The sequence below is a fragment of the Entelurus aequoreus genome, linkage group LG10 (assembly GCF_033978785.1).
Source record: "Entelurus aequoreus isolate RoL-2023_Sb linkage group LG10, RoL_Eaeq_v1.1, whole genome shotgun sequence".
Taxonomy (NCBI): domain Eukaryota; kingdom Metazoa; phylum Chordata; class Actinopteri; order Syngnathiformes; family Syngnathidae; genus Entelurus; species Entelurus aequoreus.
This window is the reverse complement of record NC_084740.1, coordinates 11166520-11189705: the sequence shown is the minus strand read 5'-3', so window position 1 is coordinate 11189705 and position 23186 is coordinate 11166520. Positions and strand designations below refer to the sequence as shown.

Genomic DNA, 23186 nt, shown 5'->3' with positions numbered 1-23186 from the left:
CTTATTGCAAGTTTGTCCTTAAATTAAATAGTGAACATACAAGACAGCTTGTCTTTTATTAGTAAGTAAACAAACAAATGCTCCTAATGTAGTCTGCTGACATATGCAGTAACATATTGTGGCATTTATCATTCTATTATTTTGTCAATATTATTAAGGACAAGTGGTAGAAAATTAATTATTAATTTACTTGTTCATTTACTGTTAATATCTGCTTACTTTCTCTTTTAACTTGTTCTATCTACACTTCTGTTAAAATGTAATATTCACTTATTCTTTTGTTGTTTGATACTTTACATTAGTTTTGGATGATACCACACATTTGGGTATCAATCCGATACCAAGTCATTACAGGATCAAACATTGGTCATATTCAAAGTCCTCACGTGTTCAGGGACATATTTCCTGAGTTTATAAACATAATTTAAATTTTTTTAAACAACAGAAGATGTTGTGATGCCAAAATATATCGACGTAATCATAGTAGTATTGACCAGATACACTCTCGTACTTGGTATCATTACAGTGGATGTTGGTGAGCTACGGTGTGTAGTGAAGTATGTTTAGCTATTCCTCGTCCTGCAGGGATGATACTTGTAAGAAACGTACTTTTTTTGTCGCCATGGAGGCGAGGATTAGTGATTTAGAAGTAGATAAAACACTGCCGACTGGGGCTGGACATTAGCCGCTAGCTAGCTAGCTATGTCTTAAAGCACCTCTTCCTGAGGGCGTTTCAGTGTTATAACTTCACCTTTATCGTTAGTTTTTAAGCCAAACTGCGTCCGTTCTCCCTTTTCTGTCTACACACTGTGTCTGCTTGTAAGTACTCCGTGATTGTACACTGCCGAACATGCTCCTCTGCTCGACCCCCGCAGAGGGGCAGGGGACCGGTACTTTTTAGAGGCGGTATAGTACCGAATATGATTAATTAGTATCACGGTATTATACTAATACCGGTATACCGTACAACCCTACTGTATACACAAGATTAGCTATAGTCAAACCTTTTTCATTCTGCAACCTTAAAAACGTAGTGACCCTGTAAAACCCTGCATATGGATCCTAAAAAAAGACAAAAATGTTGCAATGAATAAAAGAAACGCTCGTAGTGCCACTAATCGGGGCACTACACTGTTCGGTAACTAGAAATTAGCGGCTAGTTTGCTTCTCCATAAAATGAGCAGTATCACCAGTCAGTGTCTTTATCAAAATGCGGTTATCACTCATGATTTGAAACAATAATACTGACCGTTGAGAGTTCTAGCGCGTTTTGTTATTAGTACCAGTGACCATTACATCGCTAGTCCCTATTGATGAAATAGGTATGACAATTTGCAGTCATATTGCTGTTACCACAGGCCAAACTTTGCCAAATCGCTATCAATAGCTAAAAACACTCAACGCTACGTATGGGCAGTTTATTTAGGCCTATACATACTAAAACATGTGTCAAACTCAAGGCCCGGGGGCCAGATCTGGCCCGCAACATCAATTGTGGCCCACGAAAGTCAAGTGAATTATCTTTTTTTTTACTAAATGTTTTCCTTCTTTCTGTTTTGACTGAAAACATACTTGTACTGCATGCAATTGCATATATATTAAACTTTAATATTCCCTAATAATGTAAGAAATATTACATGTTATTGAATAATTTAATTAAATGTGTATGAATTTAGAAAGGGAAAATACTTATCAATGAATCTGTAATAACAATGTTGTTAATGTTCATAATGTAATGTTAGTTAAATTGGTATGAACTTAGGTTTGAAAGTAGTTGTAATCTGGAATTGGGTTGTACGGTATACCGGTATGAGTATAGTACCGCGATACTAATGAATCATATGCGGTAATATACAGCCTCTGAAAAGTACAAACTTGCAATAAAAAACATATGTTTAATGTACCGTAAGATTTTTTGTTAAAATAAACCCAATAATGCAATTTTTTTGTGGTCCCCTTTATTTAGAAAAGTACCGAAAAGTATCTAAATAATTTTGGTACCGGTACCAAAATATTGGTATCGGGACAACACTAATCTGTAATAATAAAATGTATTAGTTATTATTCGTGTTTCCTAATTATGCTATAAAAAATATATTATCATACATTACACTTTTTTTAAATAAAATAAATATCTGATTGACTTATACTTTTAAAGTGAGTTATCCATTTAATTGTACACTGTAAAAATGACAATAGGTAAAAAAAAAAAAATCAAAACTGTCTGCTCTGCCGCCAGAATTTTGCCGTAAAAAAAAGTTGTACTGTTTTTCCTTGTACAGTAATTCACAATAGAACAATAACAACCGTATATATATATATATAAAAAATGGCCTCTCAGTCGCTAGAATTTTACCATTTTTACATTTATAGAAATTTGCTGTAAGAAAACACCGTACATTCTACGATAAAATGACTGTCTACAGCAGTGTTTTTCAACCATTTAGCCGAGGCACACAGGTGTGCCGTGAGATACAGTCTGGTGTGCCGTGGGAGATGATCTAATTTCACCTATTTGGGTTAAAAATATTTTTTGCAAACCAGTAATTATAGTCTGCAAATGATGTGTTGTTGTTGAGTGTCGGTGCTGTCTAGAGCTCGGCAGAGTAACCGTGTAATACTCTTCCATATCAGTAGGTGGCAGCTGGTAGCTAATTGCTTTGTAGATGTCGGAAACAGCTGGAGGCAGCGTTGCTGGTAAAAAGGTGTCTAATGCTTAAACCAAAAATAAACAAAAGGTGAGCGCCCCTAAGAAAAGGCATTGAAGCTTAGGGAAGGCTATGCAGAACAAAACTAAAACTGCTACAAAGTAAACAATAACAGAATGCTGGACGACAGCAAAGACTTACTGTGGAGCAAAGACGGCGTCCACAACGTACAGCCGAACGTGTCATGACAATCAACAATGTCCCCACAAAGAAGGATAAAAACAACTGAAATATTCTTGATTAGTAACACAAAGTAGATGCGGGAAATATCGCTCAAAGGAAGACATGAAACTGCTACAGGAAAATACCAAAAAAAGAGAAAAAAACACCAAAATAGGAGCGCAAGACAAGAACTAAAACACTTCACACAGGAAAACAGCAAAGAACTCAAAATAAGTCACGGCATGATGTGACAGGTGGTGACAGTACACCTACTTTGAGACAAGAGCTATAGTGATGCATGCTTTCTTACAGTTTAAAGTCATATCCAACAATTGCGACAACGACTTTTTACTGACAACTGAGTTTCATTTTTTAATGATTTCTGCTGGTGGTGTGCCTCCGGATTTTTTCAAGGCAAAAAATGTGCCTTGGCTCAAAAAAGGTTGAAAACACTGGTCTATAGAGAACGTAAAAAAATGATTTAATGATCAAATGCATGTATTGTATAATAATATCTCAAGGCGAATCCTTATACATTTATATTCATTTATTACTCACTGTTACAAGCCATGTGGCCCTCAGTGAAAATCAGTTTGACACCCCTGTACTAAAAGCTGTATGATGGGGGGATCCATCCATCCATCCATTTTCTACCGCTTGTCCCTTTCGGGGTCGCGGGGGGGGGCGCTGGAGCCTATCTCAGCTGCATTCGGGCGGAAGGCGGCGTACACCCTGGACAAGTCGCTACCTCATCACAGAGCCAACACAGATAGACAGACAACATTCACACTCACATTCACACACTAGGGCCAATTTAGTGTTGCCAATCAACCTATCCCCAGGTGCATGTCTTTGGAGGTGGGAGGAAGATATAATGCTTAAAACACACAGGAATATTAGCGCCCTCTAGCCATCAACACTTCAATTGTGAGATACCCATAATGCAAATGGTGAGTAGCCTGCTAACTAATGAGTTAAAGAAATGTATTATCTGTAGTCGTAATTGAACAATTAGACACCTTCCCCGGAGATCAAAATGCAGCAGTCCATTCACTAGGAAGTAGCCTATTAACATACGGACGGACAAATTACTTTATTTGTCTTTGTTTTTTTGCACTTTAAGTTAAGAATTTATTTTCTCTTTTTAGCCATTTGATTCATCAAAAAACCAGTCAGATAAGACTTCGAAAAAGGTACTGCCCAGTTGACTTGATTCATGCACCATGAAGCAGGAAGTAGCCTCCGCTAGCTAACAACAAGACCCACTTGCAAACAAAGATGACGCATGGGAATTTTTACTTTTTTTAACTTTGGTTTATCATGAATTGATTAACGTGGACCCCGATTTAAACAAGTTGAAAAACTTATTCGGGTGTTACTATTTAGTGGTCAATTGTACGGAATGTGTACTGTACTGTGCAATCTACTAATAAAAGTTTCAATCAATCAATCAAACATGATTTTATTTTTTTGAGTCATGAAGATACTGTTCCCTGCCCCATAAATAAAACATAGTACGGTCCATTTGTCTCCGTGAACCAGAAAGTAGCCTGCTAGCATACAAATGGACAAATCCACCAAAATACAGCAAACATTTGTGTTCTTTTGGGAGAATACTTTTCTGTTCTTGTCCTTATTCATGATCCCATGATGGGTGCCGAATTTGGTACTTTTATAGGTACCGACCGAATTCTGTCAGACGACCAGGTACCAATTCACATGAAATCAAACAGGACTGTATTGTGCTGCCTTTGTTTTGCACGTGACGTCACGTCACAAACTCAAGCAGTTGGTGAGGAAACAAGCAGTCAAGCACTGGTAATGTTACAACTAGAGATGTCCGATAATGGCTTTTTTGCAGATATCCGATATTCCGATATTGTCCAACTCTTAATTACCGATTCCGATATCAACCGATACCGATATATACAGTCGTGGAATTAACACAATATAATGCATAATTTTGTTGTGATGCCCTGCTGGATGCATTAAAAAATGTAACAAGGTTTTCCAAAATAAATCAACTCAAGTTATGGAAAAAAATGCCAACATGGCACTGCCATATTTATTATTGAAGTCACAAAGTGCATTTTTTTTTTTAACATGCCTCAAAACAGCAGCTTGGAATTTGGGACATGCTCTCCTTGAGAAAGCATGAGGAGGTTGGGAGGTGGGGGGTAGGGGGTAGCGGGGGTGTATATTGTAGCGTCCAGGAAGAGTTAGTGCTGCAAGGGGTTCCGGGTATTTGTTCTGTTGTGTTTATGTTGTGTTACGGTGCGGATGTTCTCCCGAAATGTGTTTGTCATTCTTGTTTGGTGTGGGTTCACTGTGTGGCGCATATTTGTAACAGTGTTAAATTTGTTTATATGACCACCCTCAGTGTGACCTGTATGGCTGTTGACCGAGTATGCATGCATTCACTTGTGTGTGTCGAAAGCCGTAGATATTATGTGGTTGGGCCGGCACGCAAAGGCAGTGCCTCTAAGGTTTATTGGCGCTCTGTACTTCTCCCGACGTCCGTGTACCACTCTGTACAGCGGCATTTTAAAAAGTCATACAATTTACCTTTTTAAACCGATACCGATAATTTCCGATATTACATTTTAAAGCATTTATCGTCCGATAATATCGGCCATCTCTAGTTACAACCTTCCAACACAACAAAGCAGGAATATGTGCTCCAAAGTACAGTAAAGGCTTTACTTTTGAAAAATGAACTAGCTCCATGCTAATTCACATTGGATAATACAAAACCGTAACTCCCCCATCCCACACAAAAATAGCACGGCCCCTTCAACATCCATTATATCCATGTACGAGCTGCTATTTAACAAGCGGACATTTTTAAATTGTAGTAAATAAAGAATATATTGAACGTTGAGAGGTTAAATGCTCATTTTCTTCCTTGAGGCTTTTTCAAAACATGTTTTCTCCCTCATTCTCTACATCTCATGGGAGCTCTTCTTGTAGATTCAAAAAGGTGAAAGGTCGTGGCGCACCAAGACGCGGCACGACTGAGCGGGCATGTCTTGTCGGGTGAGGATCATCATGTTTGAGGCTGCAGCCTTGACCCAGTCAACCTGGACTAACACCTTTCCCCAATTCCATAAATCATGCAGGTGACTGATCTAAGAGGACAGTTCAGAACAGGTGTCTGTCCTTATCTGTGATATTCTCCAGCTAAGCATGGGGGAGGACGGAGAGGAAGATGACGTGGACGGAATGAGGTAATTTTTTTTATCATCAATACCAGCAAAGTGTCAGATGAAGCTAGTGTAGTTTGCTCAAAGTTCCAAGGAAATTAGTAGTGCCGCTTTGCATATTCATGGTTAAATCTCAAAGTATTTTTCCTGAACAATTTAAAATACGTTTCTTTGGTTCCCTAATAGTGAAACAGAAGTGTGTTTGGCAAAATATAGCCTTGATGCTGGAATTTAACAACTTTTTTGGGGGCGGCATGGCGTAGTGAGTAGAGCGCCCGTGTCAGAAACCTGAGGGTTGCAGGTTCGCTCCCCGCCTCTTACCATGCCGTTGTGTCCTTGGGCAGGACACTTCACCCTTGCCCCCGGTGCCACTCACACCGGTGAATGAATGTTGAATGAATGATAGGTGGTGGTCGGAGGGGCCGTAGGCGCAAATGGGCAGCCACGCTTCCGTCAGTCTACCCCAGGGCAGCTGTGCCTACGAAAGTAGCTTACCACCACCAGGTGTGAATGAATGATGGGTTTTTAACATGTAAAGCGACTTTGGGTACTTAGAAAAGCGCTATATAAATCCCAGGTATTATTATTATTATTATTATTATTATTATTATTTTTCCACTGAGGGCTGCATACTGAAAAATCAAAGGATGCAGGCACCATTTTGATAATTTTCATTTTCAAAACCTGTACTAGGGATTTTTTATGTATTTTTAAAAAAAAACTGATTAGCACTCCAACAAGTCAATACCATCAACACAGCTCACCTTTGTGCATTCACGCACAGTATAAAAGGTTTGGTGGACAAACTGAGGCAAAGAAGGAGTGGAAGATTTTACATGTAAACAAACAGTTGCGTCACAGTCCACACTATGGTGAGTCCAAGAACCGCCAAAATTAGTAGGACAAAACGATGTTCACCAAATACCGTACTCTCATCAGTGAAGCATACACACAAACATATTAAACAGTGGGTTTTCTAACAATTGGGAAGGTTTGTGTCATGTTTGTCCTCAAACAAAAAACACACTAAAACAAAAAAAATATTTTCCCCCCATCTTTTTCCATTTTCAATCCTTTTTATAAAATGCTCCAGGGAGCCACTAGGGCGGCACTAAAGAGCCGCATGCGGCTGGAGAGCCGCGGGTTGCTGACCCCCGTACTAGGGGGTGGAGGGACAATCTCAGGGGGGGACGGCGGCCCAGACGATAAGCACACATAAACATGTTACGACACAGAAACCATGAAACTTGGGGGGCATCTGGTGGCGAAGCTGCAGCTCTTTTAGCGCTACTCCAGCCGTCCATCGCCCTTAAGGGGTTTAGGTAGTGGCAAAGCCGTGGGATGGGGGTGGGGGTGGGGGTATGTGTGCAGGTTAACATTAAGAAGTGGTACAGGAAGACGTTAGTAGAGCTGTGGGCTACAGTGCTAACATTACCGTCACATTTTAACAGCAACGTCAGGCTTATTAGCTGGCAAAAAAACAAAATGATCACATTTAAAGGTTTTATGTCTGTAGATGACTAATTTAAGAAGTGTAGCGAAGCCTTCTTTTTTTTGTACTTTTTTAGCCTTCAATCTCTATTAGCCATGAGTGTCGCCTTCAGGCAGTCATTCAGACACTTATTATGAGGTAAATTTGTGGCCTTGGCAAAGCGACACTGCCAGGACATCCCGTGCTTCTGGTGGACATCACACACTGTTTGCACTCCGAGTAACCCCTTAAGTACACTAAATTGTAGGCTGATACATGCGTGTGTCACGCCATAAAATGAGAGCGTCCCAAACTACTACAGCAGATCTCAATGACTCCACCAGTTGTGTGTGCTGCCGTTGAGTCCACTCGCATAAAACAAACAGATTCACAAAGCGAAGGAGAAGCAGTGGACGTCTGGGTCCCAGAGTGAGGCAGGTGCGACGAGTCAAACCGTCAATCAGGGCCGCCACGAGCCAGGAGCCTCTTGGACGACTGCAGCATCTCGCTGGAAATTAATGAGAGTAGCAGACTTGAAAAAAACAACAAAAAAAACAACTCCTCATGAAAACAACCTTTCCGATCCAGCTTTCTTCAGCCTATTCTTGTAAAGAAAAAATATGTTTTTACAGGTGTCTCTCAATTTGGTCACTTTTTGTATTTTCTGAGGAAGTTGAGAATCATTTCTGAACAGCTCCACACTTTCATAAATCACTTGGCTCCAAGCCCACCTTGACTAAAGGGCGGGTATACCTCGACCCGTTCTACGGTTCCCTCAGGGATTTATTAGAACGTGGAATTAATTGGTCAAAGCGGTGCGATAACATCTGTTTTCAAGGGCACCTAAAATGACAAGCGGCCCACCCTGTTGGTGCATACTTTCACAGGCTGCTTGGTTGCATAAGGTACTACGTGCTTGGAGACAAATGTTCCTACATCTTTTCCACATCTGGCCAGAGTTCAGGTTAGATTTCAGTGCACACCTGAGACCTGGTGGTTCCATTGACACATGCTTGAAGCTAAGTAGTAAGGGTGTTACCAATGAATACAACTTTCCATATTAGCTCATGTTTTTGTCTCCGAGTTGACGTATTGTCCAAGGCGTCCCGACCCAAAATGCTTCTTCTTTACATGTTTACCACTGTGCAGAGATAAAGAGATGCGGCGGAGGGCTTGAGTAAATTAAATAGCAACAGAAATATGCCAGTGATTCAAGCGGGTGCCAGGTCTTTTGTTAGTATGACAGCTTCCATCAAGGGATTTACAACCACTGTCTACCACAGCCTTTTCATCTAATCAGGCAGGAAAACAAATCAGAAAATCTAAAATGTACCATTCCTATTCTGGCATGGTGGGGAAAATGGTAAGCTTTTTTTTTTTTAATGCTCGAGTATACTATCAGATTGACACAAAATTGAGTGGCTTCTGTCATGACCTGTTGTCGGGGTCATGCTTTGCTGTCATTCTCGTAGGTTTTGTGTTTAGTTCTGTTTCTAGCACTTCTTGCCGTCCTTTGTTTACATTCTCGTTGCTAGGAGTACTTGAGCTCACACACCTGTTTCTGTTCGTTGATTAGTGTCTGCACCTGCTGCTATCACTAATAACACACCCGTTTTACACCCGACTCGCCGTTCACTCGGCGCAGGTCGATTGTTTGTTCTCCGTGACAGGTACGTTCACCTTTTGCTTACTGCTTGCTACATGCTGCGTTTGTCCAGCGTGGTTGAAGACAGTTAAAGTTCTCAATTTGCTAAACTTGTGTGTATTTTGTGCGCTACAATGTTACCAGAAGGTAACTGTTTTCCTTATTGGCGTATGTACCCATCTACCAAGTAGCTGTAATCTGTACATAGCGTAATGTTTTAGGTGTGGAATATGTGTGTTACTGTGGTGTTATTACTAGGGATGTCCTGATCAACATTTTGGGTCTTCGATCCCAATCCCATTTTTTGCGCTCAGATTTCGAGTCCCGATCTAAGTACAATGTTTAGCATGTAAACAGTGGGACAGCGCAGTGGCAAAGATTGGCGGGGCTCAGCAGCTCATCAGCCAATCAGAAATATCGGGGCAAATATCATATTGGGATCAGGACATCTTTAATTTTTATGCATTATTTGTATTTTGCTCCATCCAATACAATGGAGGGGAACAGTTATATCCTGTATTTACCTGATTTTATCTAAGAACAGACTGAGGGCAGACAAAAAAAATGTGCCACAGTAGTAAAGTATATATATATATATATATATATATATATATATATATATATATATATATATATATATATATATATATATATATATATATATATATATATATATATATATATATATATATATATATATATATATATATATATATATATATATATATATATATACACACATATATAAGGGGTCCTGCGATGAGGTGGCGACTTGTCCAGGGTATACCCCGCCTTCCGCCCGAATGCAGCTGAGATAGGCTCCAGCGACCCCCCGCAAACCCAAAAGGGACAAGCGGTAGAAAATTGATTGATGGATGGATGGATTTATATGAGGTAGATCACCTCGACTTGGTCATTTGATAAATAGCTCACTTGCTGAAATATAAATTAAATTAATAAACATCCTCAAAAATATGAATTTAGAGCATTAAATGCATTGACGGAAAAGTTCATTTGTGTCCTTGCCTTGATCTTTTACATTGTTAAAATCCAATGTTGGCAAAGCCCGAACGACCACTTTTGTGTGTCGCCAAAGTAGCCACAGCATGTAGAAATGTGCCAAAGTAGCCACAGCATGTAGAAATGTGCCAAAGTAGCCACAGCATGTAGAAATGTGCCAAAGTAGCCACAGCATGTAGACGTGAGGAACTGCACATTTCCGCGTTCATTAAACTCTTGATACATCTAGACGATGATCTTTTTCCCCTCTTGCTTTGGCATGTTTTGATCCCCCCAAATCGTAAATCCATTTTTTTGGGGGAAAAAAATTCATCCATTTTCTACCGCTTGTCCGTCTCATGATCATTAATGTATTTATTTGTGAGAAAAAAGAAAAAGAAAAAAAAAAGATTATGTGGAAAAAAACGGAAATCAAATTTTTAAAAAAAATAAATCGTAAATCCAATTTTTTTTGTGAAAAAAAAATAAATCCACCCATTTTCTACCGCTTGTCCCTCTCGGGATCGTTAATCTATTTATTTGTGAGAAAAAAATAAAAACATTTTGGGAAAAAAACGGAAATCTAATTTTTTGTGGGAAAAAAAATTGTAAATCCATTTTTGGTGGAAGAAAATGCATCCATCCACCCATTTTCTACCGTTTGTCCCTCTCTGGATCATTAATCTATTTATCTGTGAGAAAAAATAAAAAAATCTAATTTTTTGGGGAAAAAAACAGAAATCAAATTTTTTATGAAAAAAAAAATCGTAAATCCATTTTTTCGTGGAAAAAAATCAATTCATCCATCCATTTGCTACCGCTTTTCTGTCTCAGGACCATTAATCTATTTATTTGTGAGAAAAATAAATAAATAAAAAATATTTTGAAAAAAACGGAAATCTAATCTTTGAGGGGAAAAAAAATCTTAACTCAATATTTTTGTGGAAAACTAATCCATCCATTTTCTACCGATTGTGTCCCTCTCCGGATCATTAATCTATTTATTTGTGAGGGGGAAAAAAATATCAAATCGTTAAAAAAAATCATAAATAAAAAATTTTGTGGAAAAATCGTGAATACAATTTTTTGTGAAAAAATCGTAAATACAATTTTTTGTGAAAAAATCGTAAATAAATTTTTTTGTGAAAGAATCGTAAATACAATTTTTTGTGAAAAAATCGTAAATACAATTTCTTTTGAAAAAATCGTAAATACAATTTTTTGTGAAAAAAATCGTAAATACAATTTTTTGTGAAAAAATAGTAAATACCATTTTTTGTGGAAAAAATCGTAAATACCATTTTTTGTGAAAAAATCGTAAATACCATTTTTTGGGAAAAAATCTTAAATACCATTTTTTGGGAAAAAATCGTAAATACCATTTTTTGGGAAAAAATCGTAAATACCATTTTTTGTGAAAAAATCGTAAATACAATTTTTTGTGGAAAAATCGTAAATACATTTTTTTGTGAAAGAATCGTAAATACAATTTTTTGTGAAAAAATCGTAAATACAATTTCTTTTGAAAAAATCGTAAATACAATTTTTTGTGAAAAAAATCGTAAATACCATTTTTTGTGAAAAAATCGTAAATACCATTTTTTGTGAAAAAAATCGTAAATACCATTTTTTGTGAAAAAATCGTAAATACCATTTTTTGTGAAAAAATCGTAAATACCATTTTTTGTGAAAAAATCGTAAATACCATTTTTTGTGAAAAAATCGTAAATACCATTTTTTGTGAAAAAATCGTATATACCATTTTTTGTGAAAAAATCGCCCAGGCATTGGGAAAACAATACGAGGGTATCTCATCGTAAAATGTTTTTGTTCGTGTAGAAGTGTTAAGTGGAATGAGAAATGCAGTGGAAAATAGACATGACATAAACCATAGGCCTATGTTTTGGAATGGCATATTAAATGAAAGTCTGGTTAAGAACCAAACAAATGCCAAATTTTTGGTCTACATATGTTCACCTGTATCACCTTTGGTCTCTCGCTCTGTCAACATGTGAGTAATATCACTACAACTAAAAACATAACAAGCTTGTGAGGTATAAAGTGTAAAATAGACAACTTGACAGACGGGCGGTTCCAATGTGTGTGTCTGCGTCTTAACAATGCACAAACCCATATAGTATGGATATAAATAAAAAGCAGCTGTTGTATAGGTCGCCCCTGAGATATATCAACAGACTGCAGCGTTTCTGACCTTTCTCCAAAGAGAAAGAGGAAATAAAACAAATCAAAAACAGAGCAAGCGGGAACAAGGCAGCCGGAGGAGGGAGAAGGCCTGGCATAAAGATTAGATTTTGCACTTTAAACATCTGCAAACTTGTATGGCGGCCCGAGTGCTTCCCAACAGATTTGGGGTCTGAGCTCACCGTTGCTTTTCCTTCCACTTCCCTGTCGCTGTTTTTCACCTCTCCTCTCCCCGTTTTTTACGCTCCATTTGCTCTGTTTTGTACGTCAGTGTTGGGGCGCCCGTATCCAAGAATGTGCGTTGCTATCTGAAGATGACATTTGTTTTCATTGCGTGATTTATTTCATGTAGGAGCAAAGAAAAGTGAGATTTGAATATGTATTATTTGTTTCTATAACAACGGACAGCAACCATTATAATGTACTTGCAGCAATTACTCAACTGCAGGGAGTACCAGGCGTTTTTTAGCGTGTACCAAGCTTGTGCAAAATTCCAAATTTAATTGAAAATGTAATTGATTGTAATGTGATTGGAGCACATACTTGTTGGTCACAAAAACATTCATGAAGTTTGGTTATTTTATGAATTTATTATGGGTCTACGGAAAATGTGACCAAATCTGCTTGGTCAAAAGTATACATACAGCAATGTTAATATTTGGTTACATGTCCCTTGGCAAGTTTCACTGCAATAAGGCGCTTTTGGTAGTGAATTTTTGACCACTCCTCTTGACAAAATTGGTGCAGTTCAGCTAAGTTTGTTGGTTTTTCTGACATGGACTTGTTTCTTCAGCATTGTCCACAGGACTTTGGGAAGGCCATTCTAAAACCTTAATTGTAGCCTGATTTAGCCATTCCTTCACCATGTTTGACGTGTGTTTGAGGTCATTGTCCTGTTGGAACACCCAACTGCGCCCAAGACCCAAACTCGGGGCTGATGATTTTAGGTTGTCCTGAAGAATTTAGAGGTAATCATCCTTTATCATTGTCCCATTTACTCTCTGTAAAGCACCAGTTCCATTGGCAGCAAAGCCGGCCCAGAGCATAATACTACCACCACCAGGCTTGACGATAGGAATGGTGTTCCTGGAATTAAATGCCTCACCTTTTCTCATCCAAACATATTGCTGGGTATTGTGGCCAAACAGCTCAATTCTTGTTTCATCTGACCGCAGAACTTTCCTCCAGAAGGTCTTATCTTTGTCCAAACAAACATTGTGTTTGTTTTTAAGGTCCTTCTGTAGTCAAAGATCATCTCTATGCCAACACTCGTGTTTTTTAAGAATCTGCTGCAAAAATGTGGGTCTCTCACAAGTTTTTTTTAACTGAACTCGCAGGCCACCAGTTGAATAGCCCAAATGATGAAAAAGAGAGGGCCTAAAATGGAACTCTGAGGAACACCACTAGTATAACTAAAGAAGTTGAACAACTGACTGCATCTGAAGTAGACACCTGAGTGACATAAATCACATTGCGATAAAGAATGTATAACTGACAAAAAGGAGAGGACTTAAATGTGTGCCTCATAGAACATTTCCGTTATGGAGATCTCAAGTTTGGACCTCAGTGTTCTATGTTTGCTAGCAAGGTTAAAACATTAAAGCAAGAATCTGCCGATGTCTTTAGAGTGCTCCAATTTCCTCTATACAACACGAGCCCTCTATTGCTTTTAGGAATTTGCTGCAAAAATGTCTTTCCCCCAATTTTGAACTGAACTCGGGCCGGTATGGCGTCATTCCCAGTCCAGATTTGGTTGAATATCCCTGCTACTGTAAACGTCGGCTTTACGGGTTCCACGTCGGCTCTATAGGCAGTGTGTGTAGAAAAAGTATGTTTATTTAAGGTGTGGTGTTTACTTACTCAAACTGCTTGTTGTTGCTCAGCGCCTCAAAGAACAGAGCCATGATTTGAGGAATTACAGTGAAACATTTTTTCATGGACACTGATAGGATATTTATTCTTTTTTTTTTTTTCTGACAATACCCTTTTCTGTTTTTGCTTTCATGAATAAATGAGGTGACGTGTGCACGTTCCCAGCAGCCCTCGCAAAACAAAACAGTTCACTGTAAAGTGACTGTGTGTGTGTCTGAGAATGTGGAGATAAGTTGATCCTCCCGCATGCCAGTCCGAATAAACTCTATAATTCATCCCCAAACATTTAGCTACTAAATAAAAACCAAGCCACATGGTTTCGCCATTTCCCAAAACCTGCTCTGAGTCAACATCAGGTGCATGCGTGTGTGTGCATGTGTGTGTGTGTGTGTGGGGTGGGGGAGTGGGGTGGGGGGGGGGGGGGGATATTATTAAGCAAGAGTAAGCCATCTAGGTGCAAACGGCACACCTTCAAAACACTGTGGTGGAAACAATGAGCACCCTAGCAGGTGTCCCTTTTTTAGTCTTGTTTTGAAGATGTCTGCTATTTAAAACTGCATGAACGCAATTATAGCAACTGTTATTGTGTTTAATGGCCATTATTTGGGCATATGAAAAAAGGTTGCATAAACATTCAGTTTAGATTTTTATTTTGTGAATGCTGAGATATCTAAAGCTGCTGCATATCACAGGCTTCTTTTTTTAACCAAAACTATAAGAACATTAACACCCGCTAGTAAGGCTGTGAATCGTTGGGCACCACACAATTCCATTCGATTCTTGGGGGTAACCAATCAATTCAGAATTGCTTGTCGATTCAAAACAATTCTGAATTCAAAATCAATACTTTTTTAATAATTTTGGTTGCCACTTCTGTAAATAACTATGTTCCTCTATAAAAGGGATAACAGCTCTGATGAATCTTTATATTACTTAAAATAAACTTGGTTTTGTTTAATAAAGTTCTACCCAAACATTTAATTAAGTCAAATACAAATAAGGCAACAAGAGAACACCGGCCGCCTTATAGTCCATGCAACTGTGCCTTCCGGCGATGGCCTTATAGTTGTTAAGCCAACCCTTTTAAGTTTCGGTTCGGTAGTTGGCCGGGCAGGGCCATGGTTAATGTTGCCGGTAGGCACAGTTGCGTGGATCGGCCCGGCGGCAGGGCATTACCATGGCTAATGTTGCCAGTAGGCACAGTTGCGTGGATCGACCCGGCGGCCGGGCAGGGCCATGGCTAATGTTGCCGGAAGGCACAGTTGCGTGGATCTGCCCGGCGGCCGGGCAGGGCCATGGCTAATGTTGCCGGTAGGCACAGTTGCGTGGATCGGCCCGGCGGCCGGGGAGGCTGCTTTTCCACTTATTACAGATAATGCTGTCAGGATTCAGCCCTTTGTAGTTTTATATTTAATCAATTAAATCCTCAAACCAATTGGTTTGAATGATCAAACAACTCATGAAATTTCAAAGTCTAAGGCTTTTGCTTTTAATAGAACATCACCAGTCTTCTTTACTGAAAATGCCATTTTGGATTGCCAGTAAGAATTACCAGTCAATGTCAGAACCGGTATGCAATGTCACCTTTAAGCAGAACTTTGTTTTAAACTGTTGCTTTAATATGTTTATTATCTGGGAGACTGACAGAGGCATTGTCACGCCAATTTTCTTCCCGTTACAAAAACCTTCCTATCCCCCATTTACTTCCGGGGTCATTTCCTCTTACGTCATTTCCTCTTACTTACGTCATTTCCTCTTACGTCATTGACAGCGACCGATAGCACTTCGGCTTTGACTGCCCGTCGATGTTTTTTTTTATTTTTTATAATATAGCGTTAACAAAACGTCTGTATTAATTGGACAAGTATTAATTGGACAAATTAACTTGAGGATATTCCTGACTGCACATTTGACTCGTGGACATATGCGGAAATGAATAACAGTGTACAATAAGTTAATTCATTATCAATCAACATTATCAAACTTTATTAAAAATAAATGTATTCGTTAAATTCATTTTTTTTTAGTTCTCTGTGTAAGTGAACTAAATTAAAATGACATTTATGTGCACATATGTACCTCAGTGAAGTCAGATGACATTTAACATTATTATATATTAATTAATATTAGTGAAATGGTTTCAACAATAATGTTGATTTAAAGTACAGACATTTAACAGTATTATATATTAATTAATATTTTTTGCACGTTACCACGAAGACAGAAGTGGATTCTATCTCAGTGACACCACCATTTTCAGGAGATTTGGATTCTATCGATCGCTGTCAATGACGTAAGAGGAAATGACGTAAGAGGAAATGACGTAAGAGGAAATGACCCCGGAAGTAAATGGGGGATAGGAAGGTTTTTGAAATGGGAAGAAAATTGGCGTGACAGCATTTAGCTTTTCCACACACCATCCTGACTCATGGTTTCAACATTAGGTTCTTAAAAGTGTATTCAATTACTTTGTATTTTCTGCAACCATTGGCCTTCCCAATGTAAAGCGAGTGGAGACAATTTTGAGATAGCACTATAGCACTATCAGAGAAGTGCTGCTTTGACTTTTTGTCTTGTTGTTAAACTTGCACGTGGCTCTACCCAAAAATTCCCAAATTTTGGGGAAATTCCTATTGAAATCAATGGGACATTCTTCAAAGTTCCACAATTCCCACATTTTTCATCTGATTCCAACTGTTCCAACTTCAAAATATTCAGCCTGTTCAGGAATTGTGTGCTCGACTTCAACAATGCTAAAAAAAATTCCAGGATTTCAGTTCATCTTCAGCATTGGAGCATTTACACGCAATTCCTCCAGGAATTGCCTCATCTAGTTTTAAATGTTTAATAAAAAAGGAATATAATTACAAAAAAGATACAACAATTTTATTTATTTTTTCCTTCCCTTTCTCTTCTTCTTTCCTTTCTTCCCCTCCCTTTCCCGAGGGGGAGGAGGGAATGTCTATAAGTTATGATTCAATTTATGTCACTAAAGGCTTCCAGGTAGTTCCCATTCGTTCATATTTGTAGAGTTTATACATTTTATTTTTTCAAGAGTCATTACGTCCACAAGTTAATTTAACCAGTTCCTGAAGTTCGGTGCAGATGGGGTTGTCCGCTCTTTGAGATGGAGCCTTTTGGCCAAAACCGTCCCGAGAAGCAACACAGCTGTAATATATTTTGGAAGTTTATATGTTTGCACTTTGCTTTATTGTGTGAATGCTCCAAACATTCACACATATGGTTTTCTACACCGAAATTCATCTATTTTTTCTTCTTCTTCTTCTTCTCCATCTCCAGATTTTGGCGTGCTCTACCTTCCACATTTTTCACCCGATTCCAAACAGTTTCAACTTAAACTGTTCAGCCTATTCGGGAATCGTGGGCTTTTCCTTGTCAAATTCCAAAAATTCCCAGATTTCCAGGTTTTCCGGGACATTTTTCCCATTCAAAATGAATTGGCCATTTTTCAAACTTCCACCATTTCCACATTTTTCAACCTATTCAAACCATTCCACCTTCAACACATTCCAACATTCTGGAAATTCAAACTTCCCCTTTTCTAAGTTAAAAAAAAGTCCAGGATTTTCCAGAATTCCTGCTTTTTCAAAGCCCTATTTCCACCCTTTTTTCTGGCGACTACTCCTTCCACATTTTTCAACGCATTTCAACTATTCCACCGTCAAAACATTCCTCTTAATCAGAACTGGAAAAATTCCCGGGTTTTCCCGAAATTCCAGGAATTCCGTAATACCATTTCTCATTTCAACATGTTATTACTTCAACATTTCTCCACCGATTTAAAACATTTCAACAGCAACCTTTTCAACTCATTCAGACCATTCAAGTGTTTTTTTATTTAAAAAAAAAAAAAATGATACAACCCCCGCTCATGTTAACTACCGAACCGTAATTTAAAAGGGTTGGCTGAACAACTATAAGGACTATAAGGCGGCTGGGCAGGCCATCGCTAATGTTGCCGGAAGGCACAGTTGCATGGACTGGATATGTATACGTATACATATATATATATATATATATATATATATATATATATATATATATATATATATATATATATATATATATATTGTAATCGGCAGCATGATGTAATGAACACAACACAGTCAAATGTTCAGGCTACTTATATGTGACGTATAGTACAGTTGCTTTAAGTCCCTATGTCTTGATTTTTTTTAAATATATCTCTTCAAGAGACAATAATTTAGAAAATCATACTTTGCACTGTACGCGTTGGGATTCCTGCTTGACCTCAATAAACCGCAGCTCACCTGCTGCCAGCAGCACTCATGCAGCCCAGGACCAAGACACAATTATTACTCACTCTTGTTACGAGCTATAGACGGAAATGGTTGTGTTACTCATCGTAAACCTATACTGCTATACAAGCTTTATACTGACTACTCTAAAGTTTCATTTCTATACTAGTGACCCTTGAGAAGATGTACTGCAGTAAAAAATGGCTACTATAATGAAGCCTTTGTGAGATGCTGTATAAGTAAATGTAGTGATACTAAACTGTTCTTCCACCCATGCAGACCTCCAGGGAACCTCTGGAGTTCTTCAGATCAAACTTCTTGAACCCTTTTTAAATCCAGTGTGAATGGATCACATAACTTTAAAAAAAAAAAAGAGTAAGTATTCTTCAACATGTCGGAATACAACGTTATTTTTTTATGAGTGTGTCATAAATGAAGCAAACGCATCCAAGTCTGCTTGTTTATGTTACGGAAATCATGTCATAAAGTGACGACTCAGGAATCCCTCCAGTTGAAAGACATTTGGAGGAAAACTCCAGCTGTGAAATAGAGCAATAGGCTGTGTTTATTAGCAAGCAGGGTGGCTTGTGGTGATATGAAGGAAAAAGGGGGCGTGTCAACCAGCAATTTTTCTAATGGAGACTTAAACCTCTGGCGGGTGGGGTCCACTTCTCTCCCTCCATCGGCGTTGCTAGGACACCAATGCCAGGACTGCATGCCACTTCCTTAAAGGCGGTTCTCAGGGAAGCTGGAGGGCTGGGAACAGGAAACTCTACAACACATGACAGACGAGTGGGAATTAATATTTGAAAAAGTGAGTGCATGGAGGGGTGAATCAAAAAGATTTTGATTAAAGAAGGAGAAAAACAGATGCTTTCGTACAGGTGGGATGATGGAAAATGTCCTTCATCCTTCCTTCTTGTGACATTCTACTTCTGTCAAACCTCACACACGTTTGATGCAAATCCAACCCAAACCTGGTTGTATGCCTCCTCGTGTGTTTTGAAGGTATATGGACATATGGTAGCCATCACATTATCATATAGCAGAGAGACGAGGAAGGAATGGAAAAATCTGCCAAACAATTCTTCTATTCTTGACTTGTCCACTCTCCAGAATTTACAGAAATAGTAAGAACAGGAAGCATTACTTCCGGAATCAAATTTTTTATGACTTTACCATAGCTGGGGAAGAAAATATCACAATTCCCAGGAATATGGGTGTATCATACCCATACAGGAAAGTCGTTATACTCCGTTTTAGTTACTCACCCTTCCAAAAAGCTAAATTACAGACATTCCCGACAGCTTGTCCTCCTCTGACATGGAACTCGATGTACGGCTTTATCGCTACAGTCTCACACTTTTTTCACCAAGTACCACCTCAGAAACTCCAAATACCACCATAATGACCAACTTTAGAACCCAGTAGCGTAGTAGGCCTACATGTTCATTAAAAACAAGACAGGCGTTATTTAACGAGTATAGTCAAGTCAAGTCAAGTCAACTTTATTTATATAGCACATTTTCAACAACTTTTTAGATTGAACTAAAGTGCTTTACAGGTTAAAAAAAGCATGGAGCAAACAAAAAAAACAAAAAAAAACTAAGCAAAACAAAGAACATAAACAATGAGTGTGCTAAACAAGATAGTGCAAATGCAATACGGTAAAAGGGGTCGAATAAAAAGTTTAAAGATTTGCAGAATAAAAATAATAATAATAAAAGTGCAACAAATTGAAAAATACAACTAAAGCGAAGGGGTGGGAGGGGGGGGGACTAGAAATGGTGGCCTAGTGGGCGGACTCAGCTCGGGTCAAAGGCCAGCGAGAAGAGGTAGGTCTTAAGGAGGGTTTTGAAGACCCCCAGGCTCTGGGCTGACCTAATGTGGAGGGGAAGGCTGTTCCAGAGCTTAGGGGCGGCAACGGAAAAGGCTCTGTCCCCTCTGGTCTTTAGCCTGGATCTGGGGACCGCCAAAAGCATTTGGTCAGCTGACCTCAAGGCTCTAGACGAGGTATGGTGATGCAGCAGCTCGGTCAAGTATTGTGGGGCCAGACCATTTAGGGATTTAAAAACAATTAAAAGTAATTTAAAATCAATACGGTGACGGACAGGGAGCCAGTGGAGTGAGGCCAGCACTGGGGTGATGTGCTCGCGTTTTTTGGTACTGGTGAGGAGACGGGCAGCCGCGTTTTGCACAAGCTGCAAACGGCGGAGTGATGCCTGATCAATGCCAGCGTACAGTGAGTTATTGTTGTGTAGCCGGTGTGTGATGAAGGCGTGGATAGCAGTCTCCAGGTCGCTCTGGGAGAGATAGGCCTTGGTCTTTGCTAGGGTTCTGAGATGGTAAAAGCTGGTACTAACCACTGAGCTGACCTGTTTGGTGAATTTGAAGGCACTATCAAAGATCACACCGAGATTTCTCACGGAGGACCGGATGTTTACACCCAGAGGACCTAGAGCACTGACAAACGAGACTGGAGATGTATCGCCGAAGATGATTATCTCGGTCTCGCTCTCATTAAGGTTGAGGAAGTTAGCACTCATCCATGCTTTAATGTCAGTCAGACAGTCAAGCAGTGGTTGAAGTGCGACCTGTCCTGTGGCCTTAAGAGGTAAATAGATCTGAACATCATCGGCATAACAGTGGAATGGGACATTGTGCTTGAACCAGGATTTCACCTAAAGGTAGAATGTACAGAAGGAAGAGTATGGGACCCAGGATTGACCCCTGAGGAACACCACAGGTAAGGGGGGCCACCGAGGAGAGAAAGTCTCCTAGCTGCACAGAGAAACTCCGGTCAGTTAGGTAGGACTGAAACCAGCTTAGGGCTACACCTGAGATGCCCACGTACTGCTTCAGTCGTGACTGTAGAATCCTGTGATCCACTGTGTCAAAGGCAGCTGTGAGGTCCAGAAGCATCAGGATCACAGGACTACCAGAGTCAGCGGCCAGAAGCAGATCGTTTTGCACCCTCAGGAGTGCCGTTTCAGTGCTGTGAGATGTTTTGAAACCAGATTGGAATTTCTCGTGGATGTTATTTATAGCTAGAAAAGATTGTAACTGGACATACACTACTCTCTCAAGGATTTTGGACAGAAAGGGTAACTGAGAGATAGGCCTAAAGTTAGAAAGAACAGAGGTGTCAAGATTTTTCTTTTTAATTAAAGGCTGCACCACAGCATGCTTAAAAGCAGCCGGTACATATCCGGAGGAGAGGCAGGTGTTAATCAACCATAAAATAGTAGGGCCAACTGAATCAAGGACTTCTTCGAGAAGGCGAGAGGGAAGGCTATCTGATGGGCAATATGTGGGCCGCAGGTGTTTGACTGCGTCCGAGAGGGAGGAGAGGGAGATAGGCTCAAACTGCTCGAAAACAGCAAGCTGGGGAAGCGGGGGAGGGGGAGGGAGAGGAGGAGCGGAGGTGTCAGATGGTCTGAGTGCAGAGATTTTGTCAATGAAGAAGTTTAAGAAACTTTCACAGAGGACAGGTGAGGGGACAACAGGTGACACATCACGGGGGTTGATGAGAGAATTTAAAACTTTAAAAAGAACTTGGGGTTTATGACTCTTACTGGAGATCAAGGTAGAAATATACTTTGTTTTCGATGCTTTTACAGCTCGCTGGTATTCAGACACGTATTTTACGGACCATAGGGCGCACCGGATTGTAAAGCGCACTGCCGATGAGCAGGTCTAGTCAGGTCTATTTTCATACAAAGGGCGCATTATAGGGCGCATTAAAGGGTCACATTATTATATTTTTTTTCTAAATGGAAAACAGTTCCTTGTGGTCTACACGTAATGGTGGTTCTTTGGTCAAAATGTTGCATGGATTATGTTTTACAGATCATCTTCAAGCTGCTTTCTGACAGTCGCTTCAGGATGCGCCGTTTTGTGGGCGGTCTTATTTACGTGGCTCACCTTCAGAAGCGTCTTCTCCCCGTCATCTTTGTTGTAGCGGTGTAGCGTGCAAGGACGGGAGTGGAAGAAGTGTCAAAAGATGGAGCTAACTGTTTTAATGACATTCAGACTTTACTTAAATCAATAACAGAGCAGCATCTCCTCATCCGTAGCTCACTATAGTGCAACAACAACGCCAGAAATGTGTCCCATGAAAAACCGTCTGACCGGAACTCTCTAATAACTTAAGTTCCTTGGGTGAATAATGTAAACTGACTATACTGGTATGTTTTAGTGCTTTCATGGCGAGTTTACAGACATATCTAAGTAATAATTTTACACTACTTTATATTAGAAATGGCAACAGCGGAGGATGAATGTCACATGACAAGAAGATAGAGAAAAAGAAGAAGTTTATGACTACGGTGTCGGCACGGACTACAAAGGCAGACACGTGCAAATTTTCAGGACTTATGCAGATCCAAAGTACAGATCAGCAGGTACCAGAAGGTAAGAAAAGTTGCTTTTGCATTATATTACGAAACAAAACCCCAGATAATATATTTTACCTTATACACACACCATAATAATACTCATATGTTGAAGCACAGTACAATCCATCAAGCGGTGCGGCTTCATAGATTACCAAATTCGTACTAAAACCTTTTGATAGATATTTGAGCGCCGCATTCTATATTTTCAATGGAACATATACAATTTCGGTGTTGTTTACTTGAGTCA

General features: G+C 39.4%; 1 protein-coding gene across 1 annotated transcript in view; it reads left to right on the top strand.

Moving 5' to 3' along the window:
* Window positions 1–23186, top strand: part of LOC133659294 (late histone H2A.2.2-like) — a 35377-nt gene that overhangs the window by 500 nt on the left and 11691 nt on the right. The window contains exons 2-3 of the mRNA XM_062062034.1: window positions 5841–5906; window positions 5990–6097. The gene's annotated coding sequence lies outside the window, so the exon portion shown is untranslated. The remainder of the gene's footprint in view (window positions 1–5840; window positions 5907–5989; window positions 6098–23186) is intronic.